Genomic DNA, 13,530 nt, shown 5'->3' with positions numbered 1-13,530 from the left:
TCAGGGGGCTGGGTATCCAGCGAACAACTGGTCCTACTACTAAAGGCTGAGGCAAAGGTGGTATTGAGTACCTCAGCCTTTTCCTCATCCTTGACCACTGTGCTCCCCCCTTGCATCAAATAAAGGACAAAGATTTTCCTTATTTCTCCTTTTGATGCGAATATATTTGTAGATGCATTTCTTGTTGCCTTTAACAGCTGAAGCCAGATTAATTTCCAGTGGAGCTTTAGCCCTTCTAATTTCCTCCCTGCATAGCTTCATGACAACTCTGTATTCCTCCCAAATGGCTTGACCCTTCTTCCAACAACCTGCCCCTCCTCCTTTTTTCCTCAAGTTGCAACCAAATGTCTCTCTTTAGCTAGGCCAGCCTTCTTCCCCACCAACTCATCTTTCAGCACATGGGGACAGCCTTCGCCTGTGCCTTTAAGACTTCCCCCTTGAACAGTGTCCTGCCTTACTGGACTTCTGGGCCCTTCAGGACTGCCTCCCAAGGGACTCTGTCCACCAGTCTCTGAAACAGGCCAAAGTCTGCCTGCTGGAAGCCCCAGGTGGCAGTTCTGCTGACCCCTCTTTTTACTTCCCCAACAATCGAGAACGCTATCATTTTGTGATTGCTGTGCCCAAGTCAGACCCCAACCGTTACATCACCCACAAGTCCTTTTCTGTTCACAAACATCAGTTCCAGCAGAGCACCTTCCCTAGTTGGCTTCCTCACCAGCTGTTTCAAGAAGTTGTCCTTCACACACTCCATGAACCTCCAGGTCTGCTCCCTCTCTGCTCTATTGTATTTCCAGCAGACATCAGGGAAGTTGAAGTCCCCCACAAGAACAAGAGCCAGCCATCACAAGACTTCTCCCAGATGCATAAGAATACTCTGTCTCTTCAGCCTGTTTGGGTGATCTATAAGAGACTCCTAGCACAATTATCTATGTTGCTGGCCATCATTAATCTCAATACAATCAAAACACTCTCTGACATACAGGGCCACCTCACTGCTTCTCCTTCCTTGCCTTTCCCTTCTGAAAAGTTTGTAGCCACTGATTGTGGCACTCCAGTCATGTGAGACCTCCCACCACATTTCTGTGATGGCCACTATATCATAGTTTTCCTGATACACAATGGCTTCCAGCTCCTCCTGTTTGTTTCCCATGCTGTGTGCATTAGCATAGATGCACTTCAGTTAGTTTAAAGGTCTTGCAATCTTGTTGCAGGGAGAAGTCCTTTTCCCTACCTGACTGGTCTCAGGTGCTCCCATGGTTACTAATTCATCGGTGACCCTTGTGTCTTTGCTGCCTCATGGGTGGCATTCCCTACCTCTACTGATACGGCAGACCAAAAGTCCTCACCAACACACCATCCTTCAAATATTGGTGTGCTGCCTTTGAGCTTATTTCTAGCAAGCCTGGTTTTGTGCCCTTCCCCCTTCAAATCTAGTTTAAAAATCTTTCAATGAGCCCTGCTAGCTCCTGGACTAGGATCCTTTTCCCCCTTTGAGATGGGTATATCCCACCTGTTCCCAGCAGGCCTGGTGTTCTGTAAATCAACCCATGATTAAAGAACCCCAAATCTTGACAATTACACCAGGCTCGGAGCCAGGCATTGATCTGCTGGCTCTTCCTGCTTATTCCTTCATCACATCCCACAAATGGGGGTTAGAGGAGAACACTACTTGTGCTCCCAATCCCTCAACCAGTAATCCCAAGGCTGTTCACTGCCCTTGGACTCCTTGTCATTACTTCATCACTGCCTATATGAAAGACCAGAAGCGGACAGTAGTCCAAGGGCTGTGCTAGAAAGAAAATTTTCTCTTTACATCACTAACCTGGGACCCTAGGAGGTAGCAGACTTCCCTAAGACATGGGACTGGTTTGCATATCAGGCCTTCCACTTGCTCTCTTCAGCAATGAGTCACCCATGACAGTGATCCTTCTTTTATTCTTTACTGAAGAAGTTTTGATGCAGGATCTAGACTGACTTAAACTTTGGCGGCTCCTCCAATCTGGGTGATTTGTCATTCTTCTCATTGTCTGCTTCCCTTTGCAGAGCACTGTATCTGTTTTGAAAGGGCACCTGAGAAGGTGGGGTAGTTACTGGGGGGATATGCCTGCGGTGCCTGCTGCACCTGGCAGGAACTTGCTGCCATTGCCCACTATCTTCTGAGTCACCACATCTGGTCGGGGGATGACAGAACAGGGAGCTCTTTGTAACATGAGTTCTGTCTGCCTCTTGGGTTTGTCTCATGGGGGGCAGGGTGTGACTCCAAGAGTTTCTCTCTTCCTCTCTCTTCCCTGACGGTCTTCAACCTACTTACCTCCTCTCAAAGCACCATCACTAAGCAGAGGAAGTCCTCTATCTGAGTACACCTCTGACAGGCACGCTCACTGCCCCCATCTGACACTGGTATAAGAATGGAGCACACCCTGCAGCCCAATACTTGGGTGGCAACGTGTTCCCACCAGAACTCCATCTGAGAAGCAGCATCAGATCTGGCAGGTGCAGGGCTCAGGAATGCCTTCTGCCAGGCAGATACCACCACTTCAGCACCTCCTTTGCATGTCCTTCTGTGTGAATTGCTGTGCCGTGCCCAGCCACACCCCAGATGACATTACACACCCTGTAAACTTGCTCCTTCAGGGCTTCTTTTAACAGTGTGTGGGTGTGGCCACCGTTGCACTGGGAACACCCATGGCTCATCAGCCTGTCCCAGAAGAGCTGCTGGCTCCTGGCAGGTCTCTGCTTCCCTGGCATTTCCCTACCAAAAGAAAACCACAGGAAACCCTCTGTACACCAAGATCTATCTGCTGCTGGCCCAAACATTTCTGAAACAACTATTCTTGGCAACTTGAGGGTATGTTTCCCCAAATGATCACCAGGACCACCTTAAGACCCTTATAGATAAATCTGAGCATGCAGCAAGATAATCGCATAAATAATTTAAATACAGCCAGCACTGCAATAAACCAATGTCAGCTTTCTAAACTATCTTTTGCTTTGGAGAGTTTCCTTGTTTCCATTTTTTCAGCAACCCTCTCAGCCTCCTTTTCTCCAGACTAAACCCTGTTCCCTCAGCCATGCCTCATAAGATCCTCCTAGAAGCTATACTAAGGCACATGGAAGACAGGAAGGTGATTCCAGACAGTCAGCATGGCTTCACCAAGGGCAAATCCTGACTAGTCTAGTGGCATTTTATGAAGTGACTATATCAGTGAACAAGGGAATAGCTATGGCTGTCATCTATCTGGGCTTCCGTAAAGCCTTTGACACAGTCCTCTACAACATCCTTCTTTCTAAATTGGAGAGACATGGATTTGATGGTGGACTGTTTGGTGGGTAATGAATTGGTTGAATGGTGCATCCAGAGAGCAGTGGTCAATTGCTTGATTTCCAGATGGAGAGTGGTGACAAGTGGGCCTGTGTGAAACTCATGAGGTTTAACAAGGACAAGTGCAAGGTCCTGCCACCTGGGTTGGGGCAATCCCCAGCGTCAATGCAGACAGGATATCAAAGGGATCAAGAGCAACCCTATGAAGGGGAATACTGGTACTTGGGGGTACTGCTGGGTGAAAAGCTGGACATGAGCCAACAATGTGCACTTGCAGCCCAGAAGGCCAACCATATCTTGGGCTACATCAAAAGAAGCATGGCCCAGCTGGTGCCAATCTAAGCAATTCTGTGATTCTGCTGTTCTGCTCTGGTGAGACCTCATCTGGAGTACTGTGTACAGTTCTGGAGCCCTCAGCACAAGGACATGAATCTGCTGGAGCAGGTCCAGAGGAGGACCACTATCAGAGGGCTGGAATACCTCTACTATAAAGAAAGGCTGAGACAGTTGGGATTGTTCAGCATGGAGAAGAAAAGGCTCCAGTAAGACCTTATTGTGGCTTTTCAGTACTTAAAGGGGCCTATAAGAAAGATGGGGACAATCTTTTTATCAGGGTCTGTTATGACAGGACAAGAGGTAATGGTTTTAAACTAAAAGAGGGCAGATTTAGACTAGATATAAGGCAGACATTTTTTACGATGAGGGTGATAGAACACTGACACCGCTTGCCCAGAGAGGCAATAGATGCCAGATCCCTGGAAACATTCAAGGTCAGGTTGGATGAGGTTTTGAGCAACTTGATCTATTTGAAAGCATCCCTGCTCACTACAGGGGGGTTGGAATTTTAGAAGTCCTTTCTAACCCAAAAACATTCTGTGATTTCAGTGTACCAGAGACTTAAGCAGTGTTCCAGCAGGCATTGTTTGACACAGCATTGGAAAAGGATTGTAAGTAAACTCAACAGAAATGTGTTGTGGGCACAAAAGTGTTTACTGATTTTGGGGTAATTTCAATCAATTTAATTTATTGACAACTAAAACAATTTCTTATTACTGAAATAAATAAATTATTTTTAAAAAAACAAAACAACACCACACCACCAAAACAAACTATGCTCACTCTCAGAAACCACAAAATTCCAGAATGATTGACGCTGGAAAGCACTTCTGGAAGTCATCTGGTTCGATATCTATGCTCAAACAAAGCCATCAGGAGACAGTCGACCACTACTACATTTGGATGAATTTTTTAATATCTGCAAGATGGGAAACTCCATCACTCTGGGCAACCTGTTCCAGTGCTCAGTCACCCAGTCACCTTCACAGTAAAAAAGTTTTTCCTTCTGTTCAAATGATGCCTCATGTTTCACTCAGTGACAGGAGAAGAGGCAATGGCCACAAAGCATCACTGGAAAGAGCCTGGCACAGTCTTCCTTACAACTTCTCTTCAGCTATTTATGTACATTAACAAGATTCCCCCTGAACCTTCTCTATGCTAAACATTCCCTGCTCTCTCAGCATTTCCTCAGATGCAAGATGCTCCAAGTCCCTTAATCATCTCCATGGCCCTTCACTGGACTCTCTCTTGTACTGTGGAGCCCACAACTGTAGTCCAAGTGTGGCCTCACCAGTGCTGAATACAAGGGAAGGATCACCTCCCTCGACCTGTTGACAATGCTTTGGCTAAGGCAACCAAGGATACCATTGGTCTTTGCCACAAGGGCAAATTGCTGGCTCATGTTCAACTTGACGTACACCAGGACCCCCAGGTCCTTTTCTGCCAAACTGCTTTCCAGCCAGCCAGCTCCATCACATACTGGTGCATAGGATTGTTCCTCCCCACAGTCAGGACTTGGCACTGTCACAGTCCATGTAGAGGACTCATGATGATTCATTAGTGTGATCTCCAAGTGCAAAAACTCAGCGCAACCACACCACGAAGTTCACTTCAATCAACAGTACACTTTGTTTGCCCATAAGATAGCATGCAATAGGCAGGGAAAAGTGAGAGGAGAAAGGAGACAGGTAGTAAAGTGAGAGGGGGAAAAGAGAAAGAGGTTTATAGCTATCACAAATGTGAGGGTCCAAAGACATCTCTCTGATCTGATCCTAGGTCCAGTCCTGCTGGCTCTTTCTGATCTTTACTTGATTCTGATAGGGAAAGCTCTCAGAGTCCCACTGCTAGGGAGACATCTTTTATAATTAATTTCACACCTGCCAATGTCACCAATGTCCCAATTCTGCCTCTCTCCACCTCCTTGTGCCCCTGACACCCCCACCCCCAAGTAAGGCTTCCATGCATGCTCAAGGAGGAAGGACCAAGGTGTCATCTGAGCCCAAGGAGGCATGTCCAAGGCATGGTCTATCAAGGAGGGGGGTTGCCTTAGGCCAGGAAGTGTGTTTTTATATTATAATGAGCAAAGTTCACTAAGGTTCATGGTTCCCTTAGCAACAGCAAAGCATCAGTCCCTATTGGCAGCAGTTATGGTTCTTTGTTCTGAAGCAATAACTGGGGACAGTGGGGTCATCCATCATACTTGACAGGTGTGGACAGTTGGTACCAGGTAGGCCTCTTTCCATGGGACCTGCACCTGCAAATCCATGGAGACCACATACCATTGTACAGGCTCAGTAACTTAATCAGTAACTTATTATGGAGCAGGCTGCTGTAAACTCACGCTAAGATGTTAGTCTAAAATCAGTCCAGGTTTTGGGGTATGGAGGTCTTGATTCCTGATAACAATGATGAGACAGATAATGCTCTTCAGACTGCTCCCTACAGGCACTTCTCCTTAGCCAACTGCATGAGGTTCCTGTCAGCTCATTTCTCCAGCCTGCCCATGTCCTTCAGGGGGGCGGTACAACCCTCTGGTGTATCAGTCACTCCTCCCTTGCTGAGGGCACATTCTGCCCCATCATCCAGGTCATTGATGAAGATGTTAAGCAGGACTGGACCAACTATTGACCCCTGGGGTGCAGCACTAGTTACTGGCCTCCAACTAGACTTGGCACCACTAATCACAACCTTCTGGGCCCAGTCATTCAGCCCATTTAGACACCACATAGCCATCCCTTGCCTCTGCAAACCCTCTCCTTCCCTGTATTCATTCTCCAATCTCATCATCACACAGATAAAACAGTATGAGATGGGGCAACAGCACAGGAAATAGGGGCCAGTGTATGGTGGTTCCCCTACTGGTAGCAGTCCCTATAGTCAGACCTCTCAGCCTCTACTCAGGCTACCATTTGAGCTCCCACTTTCTTCCTGTTACAGTATGGTCTTCTGTCTCCTTTCCTCTGCTCTAATGTTATTTCTTTTCTTCTTCTGTGTTTTTTTTTTTTAATTTTGTTTTGTTTGTTTGTGTTGTGTGGTTTTTTCTTCCCTCTTCTTCAGCACTTGCCACCCTTTCTTAGGTTTGTTTTAACAAAGATGCCACAAAATCTACCAACTGGCACATCTTTGGCCTCTAACAGGGTTGTGGCTGAACTGTCTGGAACCAACTGTAACCAGTACAGGGCAGTCAATTTTCTCCCTCAGAGGTCACCCCCTGCAGCCCCACTCAACCCCCACCCAACCTTGCCAATTAAGTCAAATACAGAACATCACAAGGGAACTATTCTAGAATATGCTTCCTTCTATGCTGCTGGAAACTTCCAGATTCAAAAATCTCAACAACAAGCATGAAATTATACAGTGGAGTTAAGCTACCTTCTTTTTGAACACACTAGCAAATAATTTTTCAGAAAAGATACAAAACTAGGGAAATAAATTTTGCAACAGAAATAGTTATTTGAGCTTAAGACATACCAGACCAGAAGTCTAATGCCCAATAGGTCTTTCAGTTATGCTTAAGGTAAGAGGTCATGATCTAACAAAGTTCATTTTTACATTTATATGTGTGGCCGTTTGACGCTGTGCCTTTAAGGAAGGGGCACACTGGCTAAATGTTTGTAAAATATTTTGGTATTCTAAACGAATTTCATTGGCCAAGGATTGTGGGAGGTGAGATTGTTAGACCCAGGGTAGCTGGGAACTTTCTCTCAGTCTTCCTTCCTTCGCTGTCCCTCTCGGCTGGATCTGCTTCTGGGATTCTGGCCAACTAAGATAAGATACTAACTCCCTGTGACAGGCCTTTCTTCCTTTCCTGCCCTGTTAACCATCCACATCTCTTTTCTACCTCTTTTGGGGGAGAAGGGAGGTAGGGGGGTGAAGGGGGCACAGGGGGAAGCCCCCTCTGTGGGGGGTCTGGTTTCTGGTTGAGTTCATTTGCTGTATATTCCTGTATATATTGTAAAATACCTGTATTTGTTGTGTTATATATAATCTGTTTCCTTGTAAAATATAATCTCATTTCTCCGACTGGGTTTAGCCGTGGTCTCTTTCTCAGTGGGGGAGGGAAAGCAGAGCCTTTCCTTTCAAACCACCACAATATGGAACTAACACAAGTTCTGAAAAACAAGCAGTTTATATTTTTTGAAAGGGAAAGTTAAAGTATAGATAAGTGATTTTATTTATTTACAGAAATCACCATAACAGCTTAGTATGCTTTAGAACAAGTCAATGAACATTACTGAAAAAGTTCAAGCTTACTTCTTCATTTTAAAAGTGACTGACAAAGTAATATCACTTTAAGGAGCAGTACCAGTGGCAGTCATCAGTTTGCTAGGTAACATTATAGCTTACAACCTAGTCAGCATATTAATCTTAAAACAGAATAGTTATCCATGTTCCCTGTATTCATTACTTGTTCTGACCTAATCTGGGGAAAACAAAAAACCCACCAAACAATACAGTGGACAGAACAAAAAATCCTTGAGGATTCAGAGATGTGGTAGTTTTAGGCTATGCCTTTAAAAATCAGATGCATATTTTGAGCAGAAAAATGGAAGAATATAAATAAATCATAATTGGGTGTAAAAAGGAAAACAAAAGATTGTTCTAAACAAATTCATTGGATGAAAGTCTGGGATACAAGAGAAACTGTATCATAACAATTCTTCACATTTCACTTCCATTCCCATTCCTTTCCTCTTCTCTGATCTTTGCTGTTCTGCTTTGCCTGGGAGAAGATAACACTTCTGGCTGACCTTGAGATAAGCTAACACACTGCTTTCTCACAGCTTCTCTCTGGTACAGGGGTGTTTGTGAGGTGGGGGGGGCACAGGGGAGCAGCTTCCCTTTCGGACCAGGGGGGTTTCTGTGTTATTTGCTAACTGTAAATATCTGAATAATATTGTAAATACTGCATATTTTGTACATATTCATTGCATTCCATTATAGAGTGTAGTCTTTGCTTGTAAATACAGCTTCATTTGCTTCTGAGTTAGTCCAGCTAAAGTTAATGCTGGGGGAAACTTCAACCCACCACAAGAGGGAACTATCATCTTAATAGGCTACATTCAAAATTGAATATAGGGTTCAGGACTACCTTTGAACTACTAGGAAGACTTGGGAAACAGAAGAATGAGAGATCAACCAGTGACCTTAAACATAGCAATGCACTTTATTGAAGCACTTTCATCCTAAAGCATTTCCAAACTTGCAGATACAAGCAGTCTTAAGCAGAAAGATAAGCTCCCTAGAACTCTGTCACTAAATCAAATAACCCAAAAACTGCAAAGAAGAACATTAAGACTAGCCAGGTTATCATACACCACTGATCACTCCCAGGAAATGGAACTGCAGGGATTCACTCCAAGGCACTTCACTTGATGTAGCTGGCACTGTACAAGGGAACTATCAGCTACAACATGGTCAAAGAATAGAATCTGCATAAAGCTATGGCAGAAGTGACAACGAAAATAAAGAGATTACTTCAAAGATGGTAAGTGGACTCCACAATTAGTCACAATAATAAAGATGCTCTTGCTATAAATGGCTACTAGAAGTCATCCATATGAAAACAACTGGAACATTATTGTTAGAGAGAAAGCTCTCCTCTGTTCAAACTACCACTTGCAATTGAAGGTCTAAAGTTCATCAACTCATTTGCATAGTAAGCATTGTTGAAATCCATAGAGCTATTCTTAAAATTAAGATCTACTCTTACCACTATTTGGAGATGCAGACCTTGAATAGCACATAACAGCATTCAACAATATTTTTCTAAAAAGAAACACTAAAAGCTAATCATGGCAAAAAAGACTATAAAAAGCTACCTGTGAATGTTTACAGTATACTGTCAGTAACACTTACTTTACAGATAGATCTCCAAGAAAATCCCATAATAAAAAGACAACAACACATCTCAATCACCTTGCAGTAATTGCAAATACTGGAATACAACTAGGTTATTTTAAAATCTAATTTAGTCAACACAGTTAACAACCACCATTTGTAATGATTCCAGAACCTGCTGCGATATATATAATAAAGTTTCCAAGCAAGCAAGTCAAATGACCTCACATAACATGGATTTACAGCAGTTTTACAATACATTACACAAAATGAATATGAAAAGGCAATCTCCAATTGTGGAAATATTCTCACCAAGCTCTCTTTTAGGCTGGGAATTGATTTGGCTAAATTCTTCATGCCATAACCAAATTCATATTTTAGATTAAGATATAATGTTAAATCCAACCACTGTCACATGGTAAAAACGGTATTAAGTACTGTATACTATTCAATTAAATAATTTCACCATTACTTGAAAATTACTTTAGTGATCTCAGGACCATTTTTCACCATTCATAGATAAAATAGCAATTAGTTAACAATAATTAAGAGTAACTGAGTGCTGCACAAATCCACTGATATATCAGTCACAGACTTGCTCAGACTTTTCCATCTAGAAGTATTATAGTCGGCTTGTGAGCCATGACATGAATACACATTCAAAAATGCTGTTTGGATGACTGCTCAAGTTTTATATTGTGGTAAATGCAATACTATAATTTATTTTCTCCTCCAGTTAATCAACACTTGTTAATGAGAACTGAAAAAGTGGTGGGGGAACACAAACATATTAAAGAAATCATTAATATATGATACTTAATCCTAGCATTAAAATGCAGTAACTACTTCTATCTCAATAAAAACTATGATTATGCTGTGAAAGGGCTTCTCCACTAAAAGCTTCCAAAGCAAACTAACCAAAGAAAAGAGGACATTACTTCAGGGCACTGCTCTGATAGAAGTCATGGCCATCAATGTGTACACACTTTAAATATTGTATTTTAAAATATAATCTTTGAAAAATGAAACATTTACTCTGAGTTACAGTAACCTGTTTAGAACGCATTACATCCTTTGACTCTTGAACATTCATCCTTAAAACCTAGATATGCTGTTCTCTAGCAGATCATTTTAGATATGATCAAGAAATTTAAATGGCTTTATGTAATTTCAAAAAAGAAAAAAAACAAAGAAAAAGCGTTATTTTTGTCAAAGCCAGAAGGGGGTACTCCAAATAACTGAGGTTGGGAGGTGCATTTGCCTTGCGTTAAGAGAGGTCAGAAACATGCTGTCTTGTAGTTCAGTATCACACTTCAGTTCACACTGAAAAAAAAGTGCTCCTTTTAACAAGCAACACACAACAACCAAAATCAAACGCTTCCGTTTGTGCAATTGTCACCACAAGGTCAAATTAATGTGCGACAGAAAACTAGTAACACAAAGAGATACGGCAAGTATTAATTCCAATTTTATATCCTGCGATCTGCAAGCTATTTAAGATACTGACAAGGAGATACAGAGAAAGCCAAGAAACTCACAAAAACCTATACTATGGTTTTTCACTACACAATGCCTATTCTAACACAGTTCACGTCTTTTTAATAAGACTGGGCCGAGTTGATACCTTATACTGATCTATATCCTAAAATGAAAGAAACAGGACTCGTTTATTTCGAGAAAATAATACAGCATTTCATCTCTGCCAAAGCGCACCAGCCCCCTCCCCCAGAGATACGCGCATTCATATCAAGCCTCTCTCAGCAAGGCTCACCTAATTCTCCCTCCCTTCCCAACCCCCCCTCCGACTTCAGGTTTCATTTCGTTGTAAACAGCAAAACGAAAGGAGAAAGCCTCCAAAGCACGGATCCTTACCCTTGAAATCCCGCCACGTGTACAAAAAGGAGGGTGTTTTTTCTTTTTTTTAATGGGAGGTGAAGGGGAAGAAACAAAAGCCTATACAGAGAAGAAGCTAAGCGACAGAGATAGAGGGAGAAAGAGGAGAGCCTGGTGAAGGAGCAGGGCGAGCGTCAGCCATGTTGTGTGTGTTGGTCCAGTAAATTTACAAACCTGCAACTGCAGCAGCGATTTCAGTCAGGGAGAGGGGAAAGAAGGGAAGGGGGGGAAGGAGAAGAGGGAGGAGAGAAGGGAATCGAGGGAGGAGGGGAAAGCACAGGCAGCAGCAGACAAAGGAACCCAGCAAAGCGCGCGCATACACGCACTCAGAGTGTTCCAGACAGTGGTAGAGGCATGTGCAACCCAAGGGCTGCCAGCCTGGCACAGTAGCAACTGTCTCAGCTCCAGCCTTTGGCTACCCGCGGCGCGGCCGATACCCGCCACCACCTTCACGTCCTCTGCGTCCTATTTTCCCGGGGGGGGGGAGCGGACAGATGGCAGAGTAGAGGCATACCTCCCTCCGTCTCTCCTAGCGTGCATTATAAACAGCTTTATCTGCCAGAAGCCCCTCGTCGGGCCCCAGCCCACGGTACAATAGCTCAACAGAAAGGAAGGGGATACGTGCAGCTGTGACCCCTCCCCTCCGACAAGGGGGTGGGGGGAAGGTCGATACTGAGAGAAACCGTGCCAAAGGAAGGCAGCAATCCCCCAAAGCCCGGAAGAGGGGGGGTTGCAAGGCACTACGTGGGAAGGGAAGATAGAAACGGCAACACGAGCCCAAGGCTCCCCATTCGCCCACTTCCCGCGACTTCGAGCGGGCTACTGAGACTAGCAGCAAAGAAAAAAGGATAATAGAGACAGAACACAGCAAATATATAAATAACGTCAGTTTCAGGGAAGGGAATAGAAAAACTAGGAGCAACGGCTTCAAGCTCATTCCATAGCGACTCACTCCGGCTCTATCTGGTACGAGCCTAGGCTACGCTTTCGTTTCCCTTCCCGTCCCGCCGCCCGCCCGCATTCACTACTCACCTGCTGGGGGGATGGACGCCTGAGAGTGCCAGGAGAACAGCCTAGGAGCGTTATTGCTGCAGCAGTCCTGTCTCACTAAATCACTCAGATTCTCTGCGGCATCATTAGGAACAGCTGCTCCCCTTCTACCATTTCTCCCACTCTGCCGTCACCACTGCTGCCTCCTGTTTGTTTCTGCCACATATGGATCCTCCTCTCCGTATACGAACTCCACCGCCAAGATAGAGGCCTCCTCACTTTCCTGCCAAATAGTGAGCTGCCCCCATCGAGACGTTCAAAACACAAGGCCGGACACCACCCTCCTCCCCCTCCACCAACGCGCAGGCGCACTGCAAACCCGAACTGCGACAGGAGAGCAGGAAGTAGTCCTCCACCCAGTCCACCACTACTCCCTAGTGCGCAGGCGCACCGTCTTTCGGTGCTCCGTCAGCGGTTGTAGTGGAGGGTGGTGTGGGTCTGGGTCTTTCTCCAAGTTCAGGCCACTGGACCCTGGGGCGGTGAACGTCTCCCCTGGCTCGTCGCGGTGGGTCCAGTGCTGCATCGCGAGGTGTCCACAGCGCTTTATATCAGCGGTAATACTTCACTAAACAGGCCATGGGAGCCAACGGCCTCCTTGCCATGGTAGGAAAGAAAAATCAGCTATGGAATATCCTGTGTTAGAAATTCGTCCCGTTCCAACTGAAGAGAGATACTAGGATGCAAAGTATAGGATTACAAATGTAAATATTTATTCATGTGCATGAGATGCCTCAGCCAAACTGGGCTCTCTCAAGGGTTTTTTCTTTAGGAGTTTTATACCTTACACTACAAGGGTATGATATGAATAATCAGATATCAGACTACATGAAAGAAAACAGAAATACCTGCAGCAGCAGGGGAACTGACAAAACACAAACCACCCACACCTGCAAAACTGAAACAGGGAAAAAGGGTGCACCCCTGCCTACAAGCTGGGGGGGAAGGAAAACCATAAAAAAACTGGAACAGGAAACTTTACAAGCTATAGAATATAATTCAAGTTCCATAAGCCTCAGCCAACCCCTTCCTGTCATGCAGTGAGCATGATATTAGCATGGTGCAGAGGGACCTCAACCGAGTGGACAGAT

At 44.6% G+C, this 13,530-nt stretch overlaps 1 protein-coding gene across 1 annotated transcript in view; it reads right to left on the bottom strand.

Moving 5' to 3' along the window:
* Positions 1 to 11,393, bottom strand: part of LOC104298250 (spindlin-Z) — a 224,577-nt gene extending 213,184 nt beyond the window's left edge. The window contains exon 1 of the mRNA XM_054177721.1: positions 11,372 to 11,393. The gene's annotated coding sequence lies outside the window, so the exon portion shown is untranslated. The remainder of the gene's footprint in view (positions 1 to 11,371) is intronic.
* Positions 11,394 to 13,530: the final 2,137 nt, after the last annotated feature.

Source organism: Dryobates pubescens, chromosome W (assembly GCF_014839835.1).
Source record: "Dryobates pubescens isolate bDryPub1 chromosome W, bDryPub1.pri, whole genome shotgun sequence".
In the NCBI taxonomy this organism is placed as follows: Eukaryota; Metazoa; Chordata; class Aves; order Piciformes; family Picidae; genus Dryobates; species Dryobates pubescens.
Note: the sequence above shows the minus strand (reverse complement) of the source record. Positions and strands in the feature narration are given on the sequence as shown.